Here is a 13,959-nt window from a genome sequence, read left to right as displayed (position 1 = left end):
TTATCACTAAAGGCTGAGAAGCCTGGGCCAACCTAGCCCGTGACTCTGAACTGGGGGAATGTTCTCTGGGCTGCAGACTTGCTCTGTGTGGGCTCCAGGGAGTGACTGGAGCCTTCATCTCAGCTCTCCTCCTGTTGCCATTTCTAAACCCTGACAGAGATCCTGAGGAAGGAAAAGGAGAGTCTCATTTTCTAGAGGTTCTTTATGTCCCCAGAAGTATTGGTGCAGCACTTTGCACACATTGATTAATCAATGCAAACTGCTTCTGTTCCCATCTGACTGATGGCGAAGGCAGAGATGCGCTGTTCCAGCTGCCTCCATGGGTGCGAGGGCCGGAATACGCCAGATCGATGTCTCCCTTCTAGGTGCCTGACATCCCTTACTTGCCTTTGATGCCCATCAGCCAAAAGACGTTATTCATCTCTAAGCATGAATAATACAACTAAGCTGGGATTTTTTCCAGGCAACCAAAGTGAGTTCTCTGAAGAGATGAGACTAGGCTGGCTAAGCCAGAGTCAGTGGCATGGGGACCCATGAGGGGTCTGCTCCCCTAAGGCAGGGTCGGAAGCACTTGATGCAAACTTGTCAGCTTTGCTTTCAGATGTGATGCCCCCCTTTCTAGAGCTATGAAGAGCAACAGAGAGTGGGAGATCCCACTGCTGTCCTTGACCTTGGCTTTCCCACTCCAAGACTGTATGATTCACTCATTCATTCCTTGGGCCAACATTTATTGAGCACTTGCTCTGTAGCGAGGCTCTGTCCTAGGGATGCAGCACGGAACAAGACGGATGAGATCCTGCCCGCATGAGTGGGGAAGTTGGGCAATAGTAAGTCTTTAAAAAATTGAAAAGTCCAGACTGGGACAAAGGCCATGAGAGGGAGAGACAGGAAAGAAAGCTTCTTTGGGGAGTTCCCAAGAGAGGCGAGGCCCGAGGGGGAAAAGACCTGCTATGTGAAGAAAAGGGTAGAGCATTCCAGGCAGATGGAACAGAGTCATAAAGTCTGAGAGGCAGGCAAGGACATGGCACCCCAGAGGAACAGGAAAGAGGCCAGTGGTGCAAGAGTGGGTGGGAGATGTGAGAGGAGCAGAGTCAGGGGATCTCGCTCGCCAAGAGGCCTTGGGCTGCTTACTCACCTTCCTGAAAATCACCTCTCTTCTCCAAAGTGTGCTCCGCTTTCTCCGAGAACACATCCTTGCTTAGCCAAATCCAGTACCTCTTCAGAAAGAAAAAGGAAGAGAGTGCTTTCTGTGGCAGGCAGGGCATATGGCGAAGGCCTCCCGTGCGGACTGTGCCCACAACGATGGGCATGGACGAGAAGGATCCCAGCGATGGGGATTGTGTGTGTGGGAGGGGGGCTGCAGGCCCCACGCTGGAAGTCGCCGGCTCCATGCTCAGCTGGATGCTGCTCCCAGGAACTCATGAATAAGGCAACATTGGGCTTTGCCCTGCTCCTTTCAGACACTTCTCTGCCCACTCTCACTCCTGTTAGCCTCAGGGCTTCCTGCCCTTACTTCTTTCCTTTTCACAACCGGAATCTCTGCCCTTCTCGGCAGCCCCACGGAATCATTAGCCTCCGGGATGCATGCAAGCTCCTCTTGCTTCAGGCCAAGTACGCAAGCAGAGAGGTCATATTCCGGGGCCTGCCTCTCTTTGTTCTCCAAAGGATGCCGAACAGGGGGCTGCCTGGTCAACCTGTCTGAGGTGCCCAGCTTGCTAATCAACCTCGCTGACAGGAGAGAGATGTCCCTATTTGACCCTTTCCAGTGGGACTGTGACAAACACCTAGAATGTACTCTGTTGAGGGTTGACCATGGCTACAACAATTTTTAGGAAGTGTCCTGGAACTTAAGTCCCGAGAAGCAATGCAGCCAGCCCCAAGTTTGGGAGCTCAGAAAGCCTGATGTCTGGCCTCAGGATGGACCCGCTGCTAAACCACACCGCCAGCATCTCTATCCCAGCATTCCCTCTGATGAAAGTTTTCCCTATACAGGATGGCTTCCTTCTCCGGCCTTCTGTGGTTCCCATTTGAAGAACCTAAATCGTCAGCACAGCTGCCATGGTCCAGCCCCGTCCTGGGCCTTGAGCTCTGGCTAGCTCCTCTTTCTTCTTCCCTGCATTCCAGCCACACTGGCCTTTCCACAACTCCTTAGCGGTGCCACACTTCCTCATCCCATGTGACCTTGGCAGTACGCCTCCCTCCACCTGAAACACTCATCCCTCACCCAGAGGACCCTTGCCAGTCCCCCACATCTCAACCCAGGCATCACGAACTCACCAAAGCTTTTCCAGACCCCCTGACTGGGTCGGGCAGTGCATTTGCTTTCCCGAGACGCTCAGGAAAAGTACTGTGTGACCGAGGTCTGTGTCCCTATCTGGCCTCCGGCTTTCCTGAAGGTAGGGGCCATCCATTCCAGGCTCTGTCGTACCCCAGTGTTCGACATGCTCCCTGGCACACCGGTGGCCTCCCACAGGGAAGTGGGTTGGACCTGCCGTGGGCATGAGCGTCCCTCAAGTATCCCCCATTCCAGTCCCCGCTCTCTCTTTTTCCTCTTCCTGCCTCTCTGTTTCTTTACTTTCCCTTCCTTCCTCCCTCCTCATCCTTGCTATTCATTCCTTCTTCCTTCCTGGGACTTGGACCTACCTGTGACTCCCATGAACAGCATTGAAGCCAACAGAAGAACAGTCACGAGTTGAAGAAAAGAGAACGCTGTCATAGCTTGGTATAACGGGTTGGCCTCCAACTAGATCACCCCAAACTCAGGGCCTGCGGGGGGAATGTAGGACTCTGGTTCCCACTGTAGTCGTCTGCTAGGCTCCCGCGGGAAGTACCACAGACCATGTCTCAAACAACAGAAGTGTATCGCCTCATAGCCCTGGGGGCCTGAAGTCCAAAACCACGGTATCGGCAGGGCCGGTTCCTTCTGAGAGTGGTGGGGGAAGGAGCTGTCCCAGGCCTCGCTCCATCTTGTAGATGGCTGCTAGCTCCTTCCAGGGCTGTGAGGGAGGGATCTGTTCCAGGCTCTGTCCATGACCTGGGGGTGGCTGTCTTTTCCCTGTGTCTTCATCTCTTCGTCATCCCTCTAGAGGTGTCTCTGTGTCCCAATTTCCCCATTTTATAAGGACGCCAGTCATTCTGGATTAGGGCCCACCCTAATGACATCATTTAGATTTGATTTCCTCTGTAAAGGCGTCTCCAAATAAGGTCACGTTCTGATATTCTGGGGGTTAGGACTTCAACATGCGAATTTAAGGAGAGGACATAGTTCAACTCGTAACGCCTGCCTTCCACCTGTCCATTGCTCCAACCCTTTTTGATTTATTGAAGGAGAAAAAAGTAGGGAAGCACAGGGACACATCATCTTCTGAGGAAGGTATGTGGGAGCTGGGGAATGGAAGCAGACAAGAGAGGAGTGTGAACCAGAGAAAGACACCCAAGAGTGAGAAGGGAAAGGCTGACCTAACAAGCAGCTAAAACCCCAGTTGTCGCCTGGCCAAGAGGTTACATGCCACTGCTCTGGTAATCGGCATTCATACCCCAGATTAGCCGCTCACTAGCAGTGGGGCCTTTCCCTTCCCTTGTAACAGGTGGATAATGACCGCTCCCGACCAGTGGGATGGCTCTGAAGACTGAGTGAGGGATAAGCATGAAGGGCTTGCCGCTGTGCTGGGCACGTAATAACTCAGGGTGCAGGAGGTGTGGTGTGTGGTCCACCTCACTGCCATTGGGGGGGGTGAGTCCCAGGAAAATGGCCATTCCGGAAGAAGGTGAGGACCAGGAAGAAGCTGGTGGTCACTGAGGCCAAATGACTCTGTGTTCTTGTTCACAATAATGAAGAGAAAAGAAACAGAGTCATGGTCAGACTTCAGATGTGGCCTATGGACCAAAGTCGGAATCACCTGGGCCCCACCCAGGAAATGCAGAATCTGGGACCCTCGGGAACCTGGCTAAATCAGGACTTCTGTGTGCAGGATTTACCTGATTTTTAAAACAAGCTCCCCTCTGATTCTTATGCATGTGAAAGTTTGCAAACCACAGATCCTGAAGAGACAGAGATGAGTCTTGGCCGAAGGACCACCCACATCTGCACAGCCCTGGAGCAAGACGGGCATGCTCCTCACACCTGCCCCCATCGCTAGCATTCCTCGGACAGAGTCAGAGAGGTGGTCTTGAGCAACTGTGTGTCAAGCCAGGCAGAGTACCTGGCACACAGTAAGGGCTCAGGAAACACTAGCAACCAACACAGAAGCGCTTCGATTTCTGAATGCTCCGAGATGAAAGCAAAACCCATGCCAGAGCCAAAGCACCTCCATGCTGCCCCAAAGGTGGCCATAATGGTCACTCATGGAGTCTCACTTTGGACTTTGGAACAAATGGACTTGTGGACAGCCTTTTCAGACCCACCTTTCAGTAATAACAATGGCAGATACTCACATAGTACTCACTATAAGCCAGGCACTGTGCTAAGAGCATGACTCATTTGATCCTTTCACCAACAAGGATGGTACGTTATTCCCCCATTTTACAGATGATGAAACTGAGGCAGAAGGCCTTGGGACTAATAAATGGCACAGCCTGAACTCGAACTCCAGGGAGCTCAGCTGCAGAATCTATGCGCTTGGTCACTATGTTAGGCTGCCTCTCTTAAGTAGTGATATTTAGGAATCAGACAATTACTGTTCCCTTCCTTCTTCTTCTCTCCCTCTAGGCCACTGGTCCAGATGCTTGTCCTTGTCCGCATACCTTGGACTCTGCCTCCCAGCTGCGTTGGATGTCCTGTCAGCCCAGGCCCATTCTCTGTGACCTGCGCACCCAGGTCGGTGCCCTCCCTCCTCTGTGGTTGAGTGGGCTTCATCCAGCGGTACCTTGAGGTGGGACACCTGGGCAGTACCCAGTGAACATTTGCTGATTAGCGGATCCTTTTTTAAGGAAAAAAACTCATTTGCCTGGAATTTGTGTCATGTGTAGGTGTTAGATTTATCTAAAACAGGGTATGTCTGTGGCACCAGTGACTGTAGATTATTTTTCTAGTAGTGTAAATCAAGGAGTATTGCACTAGCCAAGCAAGAGCTATTTGATCGAGTGGAAGGGGCGTGCCTTCCGGTCCGCACCATCCCTGATTCCTAGAAGCTGGTACAGCAGGCCTGGTAGCACCATGATCTTCCATAGTTGACGCAGGGGCCACAGAATGCATGTCAGCAGAGTCAGTGAGCACACCCCCTGTCCTGGGATCAGGCATCCCTTCACTAAGGGTAGAGGAGTGTATGATGTCCCTCTACCGTCACCACTGCAAATACAGTCATCATGGTTGATGCTCCTGGCCTGTGACGTCACACCACCAAACGAAGCAGATAGTGCCTCCTTAAATCCTTTTTGCAACCAGGCAAAAGCCATATATGTATGTCTGCACACCAGATTTGGGAGGCAGTTTACAAGAATCTCCATGTTTCCTGTCTTAATTTTTTGTGCATTAACTTCGCTCTTGATTAAGTACCTCACTTGCCAATTCATTTACTCATACTAAAAAAGGCAGGGTCAACAGAAGAAAGTCTCCAGCATGCGCCAGCCGCCCTCGGCAGCAAGTTGATGATCTTGCCTTCAGATATACAACTCAAAAGGGGACTTTCCTCAGAAGCCCTCAATGACCAACACAAGGAAAACAAAGGAAAAAGGAATTTGTGACTGTGAATCACAGTCTCCACCAAAATCCACACTCATTCACCCAGATAGTGCCTCACTGGACACCACTTTGCAATGCTAGGCTCATTTCTTTTCAACCCTCTGCCCGCCTCAGGCTGGCTCAGCCCCACGCAGTGCGTGGCTCGTCCTCTGCCAGATGCTTGCATCTCCCACTGGTGTTCGCAGAGCTAAGTCATAAACAATCACATCCCTGTAGGGAATGAAAGGGAAAGTGCCCAAGCAGAAAAGAATGCAGAAAAGTGGGGGTGGATTGAAACAGCTGGAGAAAGCACAGAGTGTTTACATTCTGCCGAGTCACGGAGGGAGCTCTTGGACCCGAGTGCCCAGATGAGGTGGGTTCCTCTGGGGTCTCTGAAAAATGGGTACTTGATTGAATGCCTGAATTCTACCCCAGACCTGGATGTCTGAATTTGTCAAGTGCTCCTCTCTAGAAGCCTTGAATACTTTGGGCATATAATCGTGACGTGGGTGTGGCTAGCCATTCGCACACCTTCTCTGCGGTGCCTGTCTGCAAGGGTACGGAGAGGAGGATGTGATTTTCTGAGAAGATCAGAAGGAAGGTAAGGAATAATCCAGGTGGCTGGGAGGGCCGTCAGAATACCAGCCTATCTTCTCGCATTCTGCTAATCCTATATTTCAGCCTGACTTTCATACCTAAATGTTGATAAAATCTCAGGTGCCCACCCAGTGAACAGACTTCCTGAGGCAGCTGAACGTCCAGGCTCCCCAAGACAGTGAGTGTGCCAGCCAGACTCACGAAAGCCACACAGATTTTGGCTCCTGCCGAACCAAAAGGGCCACACCAGCACTTTAGTAAATGAGAACATTCTGCCCCCTCCAGTCCTCACCAGCCTGGCAGTGCAGGGAGGAAGGTGCTGGGCAGCATGATACATGATTACTTTTACAGTCTCTAAACTCTAGGTGCTGTTTTTACCTGCCTGTGCCATCAGCAAGCCCTTCCCCCAGAGCAGTCTGCAGCATGGTTCAAACCCAGCCAGAGGGGAGCTTCTGGGTGCCCTTGCAGGACAGCTGGTTCCAGTGGGATCTGCTTCAAACATCCTACTGCCTTAACTTTTCCCGAGTTTTTTTCCATCTCCGCGTCATTGTTGTCCTTGCACTGGGACACCCGCGTGCACACACACACATACACAGCCCCTCAGCTCTGCATATAAGCTGCTCTTTGTTCCCTAGAACAAATACTCAGATTCTTACCTGAAAAACTTGCAGGCTGAGGACTGTGCCTCTTTGTCCAAGGGGAAGGGGAATCGGCCGGGTGTCGTCTGCTCTGTGTCGCGGTCACTGTGCTGCCGCTGCTTCCCCAGCAGCCCCACGCCGGCTCTCTGGACTTCTCAGTTGCTGCAGCTCTGTGTGGGGAGAGGGGACGGGCCGTGGCATGCACATCAGGTTGCTGGTCCGCCTCCAGACACCATGCCACAGAGCCGGCTACCAGTCCCGCGGGGCTGTGTGGGAAGCGGGGAGGCAGGTTGGGAGGCCAAGAATGTCAGCCTCTGGGTCTCTAGCTGGCCTTGTTGGTCAGCAAAGGGGACCTGCCTTTAGACAACAGCCCACGCGGACCCCACCCACAGGGACATACACAAAGCTCTGCGTGCCCCCAGCTCTGACTCCAGCTGCAGGCCCAGGAATGCAGAGCTATTGGCCGGCCAGGAAGGGAGGCAGAGACAGCGGCAGCAACTGTCCTGGGTGTTATTTTAGCGTGGTTTGTCTTGGGGCAAATGGCTGAGCCGAATGGACTACTGGCCTGTCTGAGCAGAATCCTGTTTATTTGGAAGTCTCAGTCGTCAGGGAAACAGCAGGTCGTGGCTCAGAGACGCTCCTCTGGAATCAGAAGGCTGCTGGATGAAAGAGTCCTTTTCTGTTCTGTCATCTGGCATCTCTACACAGGGTGTTGGTGTCTGTGTGTGGCAGAGTGTGTGTGTGTGTGTCTGTCTGTCTGTGCCATTCCTAGAGCCACGCCTTGCAAAGGGCATGTTGCAAAGCCACTCGAGGCAATGGCCATCAGGCTAGGGCTGGAAGGGGCTGCAGAGCGAGCGTTTCTGTCATTCTTTACCCGTGGTCGAGCCTGTCACTGCTGAGCTAGGCGAACAAATCCTCAGGTGAGCCCAGCTCCAGGGGCAGGGATTTCGTTTAAGGACCTTGGGCATCATCTTCATGCCACTGGCCAGGACAGAGTGAGGGAAGGGAGGAAGCTGCCTCGCTAGAAGGTAGGGAGTGAAGCTGGAAATTGGATTAAGAAGATACAGATCAGGAGGTATCTTTGAAGAGACTAAATGGAAACATGATTAATAGTTTCCTATGATGGATGAAAGTCCCTCCTCCTTAGGTAGGCATCTGAGCCTGGGAGGGGTGAGTGTGTGTGTGTGTGTGTGTGTGTGTGTGTGTGTGTGTGTGTGTGTGTGTCTAAGCCTACCCACCTGATGATTCAGATAGACAGGTACAGGTGGACCTGTGAGAACTAGAAATAGGCTCTCTGTTCTCCACTTCCCCTTGGAAGGTGGAGGTGGAAGCCCGGTCTCCAAACGCAGCAGGTAGCTTCTGATGCGTCTGAAGGTAGCATCCACGGAGCCATATTTGTGCCTTCTGAGGGGATGAGTCTCAGAGAAGCTCATCCTCTGGGACAGAGACCTAGAAGCACACACATCACTTAACTCTAATAATGGGTGAGCCGCAGCTCTCCTGAAAGGGACTTAAAAAGTACAGAAAAAGTCATTTTCACCAAATTTTATTACCTGGAACCTCCATGAACTGCCATGTGCACGTATTCAAAGGCACTCATAATTGGCTTTAAAAAATAATAATCTTCCTGAGGATCTGAACATTGCCAAAGGGCCTTCTGAAGCACAGAGAGATAACAATATTGCAGGCAATCATCTTCTCAGTATTGGAGAAGTATTGTGCTACATCCAGTGTGCATGTTAACCTTCCAGTACATGGAATGATGGATTTTAAAGTTAAAGAACACTCTGTTAGGAAATTAAGCCCATTAAATAGCAGACCAAAAATTCTGAGGACAGAGATGCAGCTCAGAGTCTTACCCAGGCTGTACCCCTAATTAAAGCCCTCGCTGTGACTAAAAGCAGGTGTCCCTAGCTCAGGGTCATGCCCTTGAACCTGCCCACATGGTGTGGTTGGCCCTTCCTGGGCAGCTCAGCTCCTCGGGGCTCCCTGGTCTCTCCTTCCTAAAGGAGATGAATGAGGCTCTGCTACCTGCATCTTCCCTGCAAGGTGACAGCCGTGTTGTGATGATCCAGTGCGCCGAAGTGTGTGAGAGCACCTCGAAAACAGGTATCACACCTGTAAGTCACTCCACGACATCCAGTTGTGAAATGATGTTAAAAAAAAAACAAACCTACACAGCTTTTAGACAAAATAATCCCTAGCTACTGATATAAACTAATTTCTTTACTGCATATCTGGTATTCAGCAATGTTACTGTCCAAATAATGGGAATTAATGAATCCTCAGTTCCTTAAAGTATTTACTATAATAGAATTCCCCTCAATATCGAATTTTCAAAAATGTCATCTTAACATCCCACAAATTTCACATTTACTTCAACTTTCATGTCAAGCATCTCAATTTATCTTTTAAATAATACGCATTCGGATGTTCTGACTCAGGAGACATGATCATGTTAATGCTTTCTGGCCTGTTATTTAGCACGGGAAGGGACTTGGGGGTTGCCTTGCCTGAAAGTCTGGCCTCCGAATAGCCTTCCAGCTCTGGGCCAGGAAATAGTTCATGCAAATAATAGCTGGTGGGGCTGCTCATTAAGCATCCACAAGACACCAGATCCTCTACAGACCATGTAACAAAACCCGTCTCTTCCCTCAAAGCTCCTAGACTACTTTTAAAAGTAGTCTCATTTCTGCGGTGGTTACAACCTGTAGAGGGTGGGTCTGGGAGAAGAACATGACAATTTGCAGGACCCACAGAAACCCTAGGAGAAGCCTGGTAGGTTTATCCGCAGAGGTGTGGCTGTGGCCAGAGTCATCCACACCTAAAATGTTGTGGCTGGTTCCAGAGGTGAGATTTTTCCTTCTGCATCCTAAGAGATTGACTCACAGTGGAGCCCTTGAGCGGTTGCTCGTAGAGAAAGTGGCTCTAAACCTCTTCTAGGAGGCGTAGCAGGGTGATAAAGGTAGAATGCAGCATTGCTGTGCTTTTACTTATTCTGTGCTCGGTGCCTCTGAAAATCAGGCGTCCCTGGTTGGTTTCACCAACATGACAGCAGAACCCCAGAGCATGACAGAATCGGCAGAATTCAAAATGCCCCCCAATAAATATTCTTCCTCTCCAGGCATAACCTACAAGCAATGGCCTCTTTTGCCTTGAATCTTGAGGTCGATAATCAATATTTGCTTTAAAACTTCCCCTTCGTTTGTCCTGTTTACATAAATGATGCAGTTATTTGAAACACACCAGACACACTGCATTTTCTTTCTAATTTCATTTGACCTTGTTGGGACACGACAAATCCTAATCAGCTGACAGGAGAAATCAGATGCTGCATTATACTCTCTTTCCTGGCAAAGTATTTCCTTCTGTTTATGCCAAATCATGCAATTAAATGAAGGGCATGCTGGCCTCATGGTGAACCAACTGCCAGGATGTCAGGGGAGCGATTTGACAAACAGCGCAGAGAGAAACGCAGCAGACATTCACAGGAAATTGTATGAGTTGCCCGAGGAGACCTGAAAGCCACAAACATCATCAGAGCCGCAGGACAGAAACAGGGCCCGGTGGTTCTCAAGCGGGCAGTAGCCTGATCCCGTCATAATCCAAGAGCTGGAGCTCAGCCCATAGTCGGCCTGTCTCTCTAGTGACTCCAGAAGCCCGTGCTCGGAAAGGACTCTAACCCACGTGAGGTGGGCTTCCTCTCTCTGATATTGATCACCCATCACCTATTCTATTTTATGTTTTCCTCGATCTCAGTTTTTCAATTTTTATTTTAAAATATTTTATCTTTACATAAAAGTAATGCTTCACACATGTGACCAAAATGCATGACATACAGAAGGCTCTAAAATGACCCTCACTAATCTCCTCTCCCCAGAGGAGAAACTGGGGAGTTTTTGTGGAAACTTTGGGGGGAAATGGTTTCATCCATCTGTATGTGTATATGCTCAAAAACAATTTACTAGGCCCAGTGTCCTGCGTTGTTGTTTGGATTTCCCTTAATAATAGATCTTTGCACATTGGTCTAGTCCATCCAAGCACCATTTTCCTGGGTTATTGGAATATCCTCCTAGCTGATTTTCCTGCTTCTACCCTAACCCTTTATAGTTCATTCCAGAGGGATCCTGCTGAAAGGTAAATCAGATCATGTCCCTATTTGTTCAAAACTGTCCGTTGCCTTTGACTTATTCTAAGAACAAAAGCTAAGCTTGCTCCCTCCACCTGCTTCCCTAATTCCACCTGCTATGAACTCCTTGCTCACTTGTTCCAGTCATAATACTCATCTAGGCCAAATACAGTCCTGCCTCAGGACCTTTGCATCTGCTATTCCCTCTACCTAAAGTGTACACATTTATTTTCTGCCCCTCTTTGCCCGGCCAGCTATAGCTTATCATTCTTATTTCATTTCAGATTGCCTCTTTCCTGGCCACTGGCTCTAAATCAGCCCCCATCACTGTCTTTCATATCCCCCTGCTTTCTTTTCCTTCATAGACCATACTGCCATCGGAACATTGTCATCTTCAGTTATTTGTTTACTTGTTTGTTTCCTGCCTCCCCTACCACACACATTGGAATGTCAACTCCATGAGGAAAGCAGGGATTTCATCTGTCTTTTCACCATTACATCCCTAGATGTCTCTAGACCAGTGGTTCTCAAACATGGATGTGCATCAGAATCGCCTGGAGCGTTTATTAAGACACAGATTGCTGGGCCCTGACTCCAAAGCTTCTAATTCAGGAGGTCTGGGGTGGACCTGGAAATTTGCACATCTAACAAGTACCCAGGTGATGGTGAAACTGCTGGTCCGGGGACCACACTTTGAGGAGCCCAGTCTAGACCATGCCTGGCATGCATTGGGTGTTACATATCTATTTAGTACATGAATATATGAGTCTACACACACACACACACACACACACACACACACACACACACACACACAAGGGTCTGCCACCTTCTTTGTCATGGAAGTTTCATTTCCACTTGATCATTCATTTATATTGAGGACCATGAGCCTCCTCAAATTCTTTGTGACAGAAGGCCCCAAGTTTTGTCAGCTAAAATGATTTAGCTCCACTGATCTGTCAGCAGATGAATAAAAACCTAAAGTTTTCTAGGCCCAGGGAGAGCCCGTGAGAGTTACTTCTTGTTCTCTGCCTCAGTAAGCCGTCAAACCAAAAGGTGGTACAACTCTCACTAGACGTGTGACAGAGAACTTTCCCCAGAAGTAATTGCTCAGGCCTCCCCTGTAATTGTTTAATAATTGTCCTCTTGGCTTGGATTCAGCCTCGTGCACTGGAATATACGTGCACAGTCCACCTGGACCCCAGGTTATGAAATGTAGAGTTCAGTGGTTTTTTTCTGTGAGTCACAAAACCCCTGAGAATGTGACAAGATCTATAACCCTTTTCCCCCCCAAAATGAACAGACACACATACACACACACACACTCACATTTTTTTTATATTCCTGGAAGTTACAAGATACCCCAAGTCCATCGTAACCCCAAATTTAAAACTCCTGATTTAATAACTGGCTATCTGTTTGGCAAAACAAACAAAAACAACCTGGATCCTTGGTTGAGTATTTAAATGTAAGAAGACAAACCTTAGATGAAAACATTAGTTAAGTTCTATAAAATTTATAATCTTAGAACGGAGAATGCTTTTTGAAGCCTGACTTGAAACCCAGAAATGAAAACAGAATAGTGAGATCGATTCCATAAAATTGTAAGTAATCCACACGGGAAAGAGGCCGTCAGAACTCCTCCTCGTGTAGTCTCTCTGTGGAGAAATCAAAGGATCCAGTCTTTTCCATCTGTATCCCTGCCCCTCGGATTGTCTTGGCCGAGCTCTGCAGGAGAAGACCCGAGCTGATCAGAGCCCACGGGTGAGACCACATCCTTCAGGGAAGCCCTGTCACTGGGTTCATTATTTCATTAACCATGGTTTGGGTTTTGAAACAAGTTTGAGATAGAATTCACATACCATACAGTTCACCCATTTAAAGTAAACAGTCAAATGGTTTCAGTGTATTCACATGATTGTGCAACCATCACCACTAATTTTAGAACATTTTTGTCATCCTGTAGAAGCAACCCCATACACAGTAGCAATCACTCCCCATCCCCCCACCTCCTGCCAGGCCTAGGCAACCGCTTGTCTGCTTTCTGTCTGAAATGGCGTCATACAGTATGGGCTTTTTTCCCTTAAAAAACATAATGTCTCCGAGGTTCCTTGAAGTAATATCCTGAGTAATATCTCATTGTCCGGAGATGCCACATCTTAGGTACCCATTCTCCAGCTTGTGGCCGTGTGGCTTGTTTCCCTGTTTGGGCTATGATGAATAATGCTGCCATGAACGTTTGTGTACAGATCTGTGTAGTTTTTGTGCGAACGTATAGTTTCATTTCTGTTGGGTCTAACAGTGCTTTTCCTCTTAAAGACTTAGCCAGAGAATTTTACTTAGCCTATATGATTCTTTTGTCTTTAACTGTTTTCTACAATAAACTTGAGAAGTGAGTAGGCTTGGACCCTGAGACCTCAGAGCTCTGCTAGCCCCAGTCTGGACTCTGTGTAACCCCTGTGTAACCTGGGACTGGACTCAGTCTCACCGTGCCTCAGTTGTGAGAACACTCTCGCTCCGACCCTCCCATGGGACCTTGGGACGATTAATGAAATTAGTCAAGCAGGCTCTGCTCTTGAGAAGATGCTAACCCGTATGAATAGGTCGGTGTGCGTCAAGGAAACCACATACCCTCAAAGCAAGCACCTCACGGGCCCCACAGGTGACAGCATCAGACAAGAGGCCAGTGGTTGGATGCTCGAGGCACAGGCAGTACAAAAAATACTTACCATTTTCTCAAGATTTTGGATTCCTTTGAGATCAGAATTTGGTTGCTTTCCAAATCCTGCAAGCTACCCTCTGAAAGTAGAAATGTCAGGGCCATCTACGTAATGATGGGCAGCCAGAAGGGCAGGCTTAAATTCTAAAGCCCGCTTGCCAGCTCACATTTCCTGAACGACCGCTCTACCTTCATTTAATAGAAAAAGTACCTCACT

At 49.0% G+C, this 13,959-nt stretch overlaps 1 protein-coding gene and 1 long non-coding RNA gene across 5 annotated transcripts in view; one reads left to right on the top strand and one right to left on the bottom strand.

Annotated features, from left to right (window-relative positions):
• The window catches only part of LOC141374906 (uncharacterized), a 366,943-nt gene that overhangs the window by 345,630 nt on the left and 7,354 nt on the right, over positions 1 to 13,959 (top strand). The window contains exon 8 of the long non-coding RNA XR_012382109.1: positions 4,709 to 4,871. This is a non-coding gene — a long non-coding RNA (uncharacterized lncRNA). The remainder of the gene's footprint in view (positions 1 to 4,708; positions 4,872 to 13,959) is intronic.
• The window catches only part of FGF1 (fibroblast growth factor 1), a 93,806-nt gene that overhangs the window by 76,976 nt on the left and 2,871 nt on the right, over positions 1 to 13,959 (bottom strand). For 2 of the 4 annotated variants that reach the window (XM_073905536.1, XM_025852238.2), the window contains exon 2: positions 6,913 to 7,064. The gene's annotated coding sequence lies outside the window, so the exon portion shown is untranslated. Of the gene's footprint in view, positions 1 to 6,912; positions 7,065 to 7,294; positions 7,313 to 7,459; positions 7,577 to 13,959 lie in introns of those variants that run through there. The other 2 variants (XM_073905531.1, XM_073905532.1) reach the window with 2 other exon arrangements.

The sequence above is a fragment of the Callorhinus ursinus genome, unplaced genomic scaffold (assembly GCF_003265705.2).
Source record: "Callorhinus ursinus isolate GAN/ISIS: 27379988/994484 unplaced genomic scaffold, GSC_fseal_2.0 scaffold23, whole genome shotgun sequence".
Taxonomy (NCBI): Eukaryota; Metazoa; Chordata; class Mammalia; order Carnivora; family Otariidae; genus Callorhinus; species Callorhinus ursinus.
This window is presented reverse-complemented; position numbering and strand designations above follow the sequence as displayed.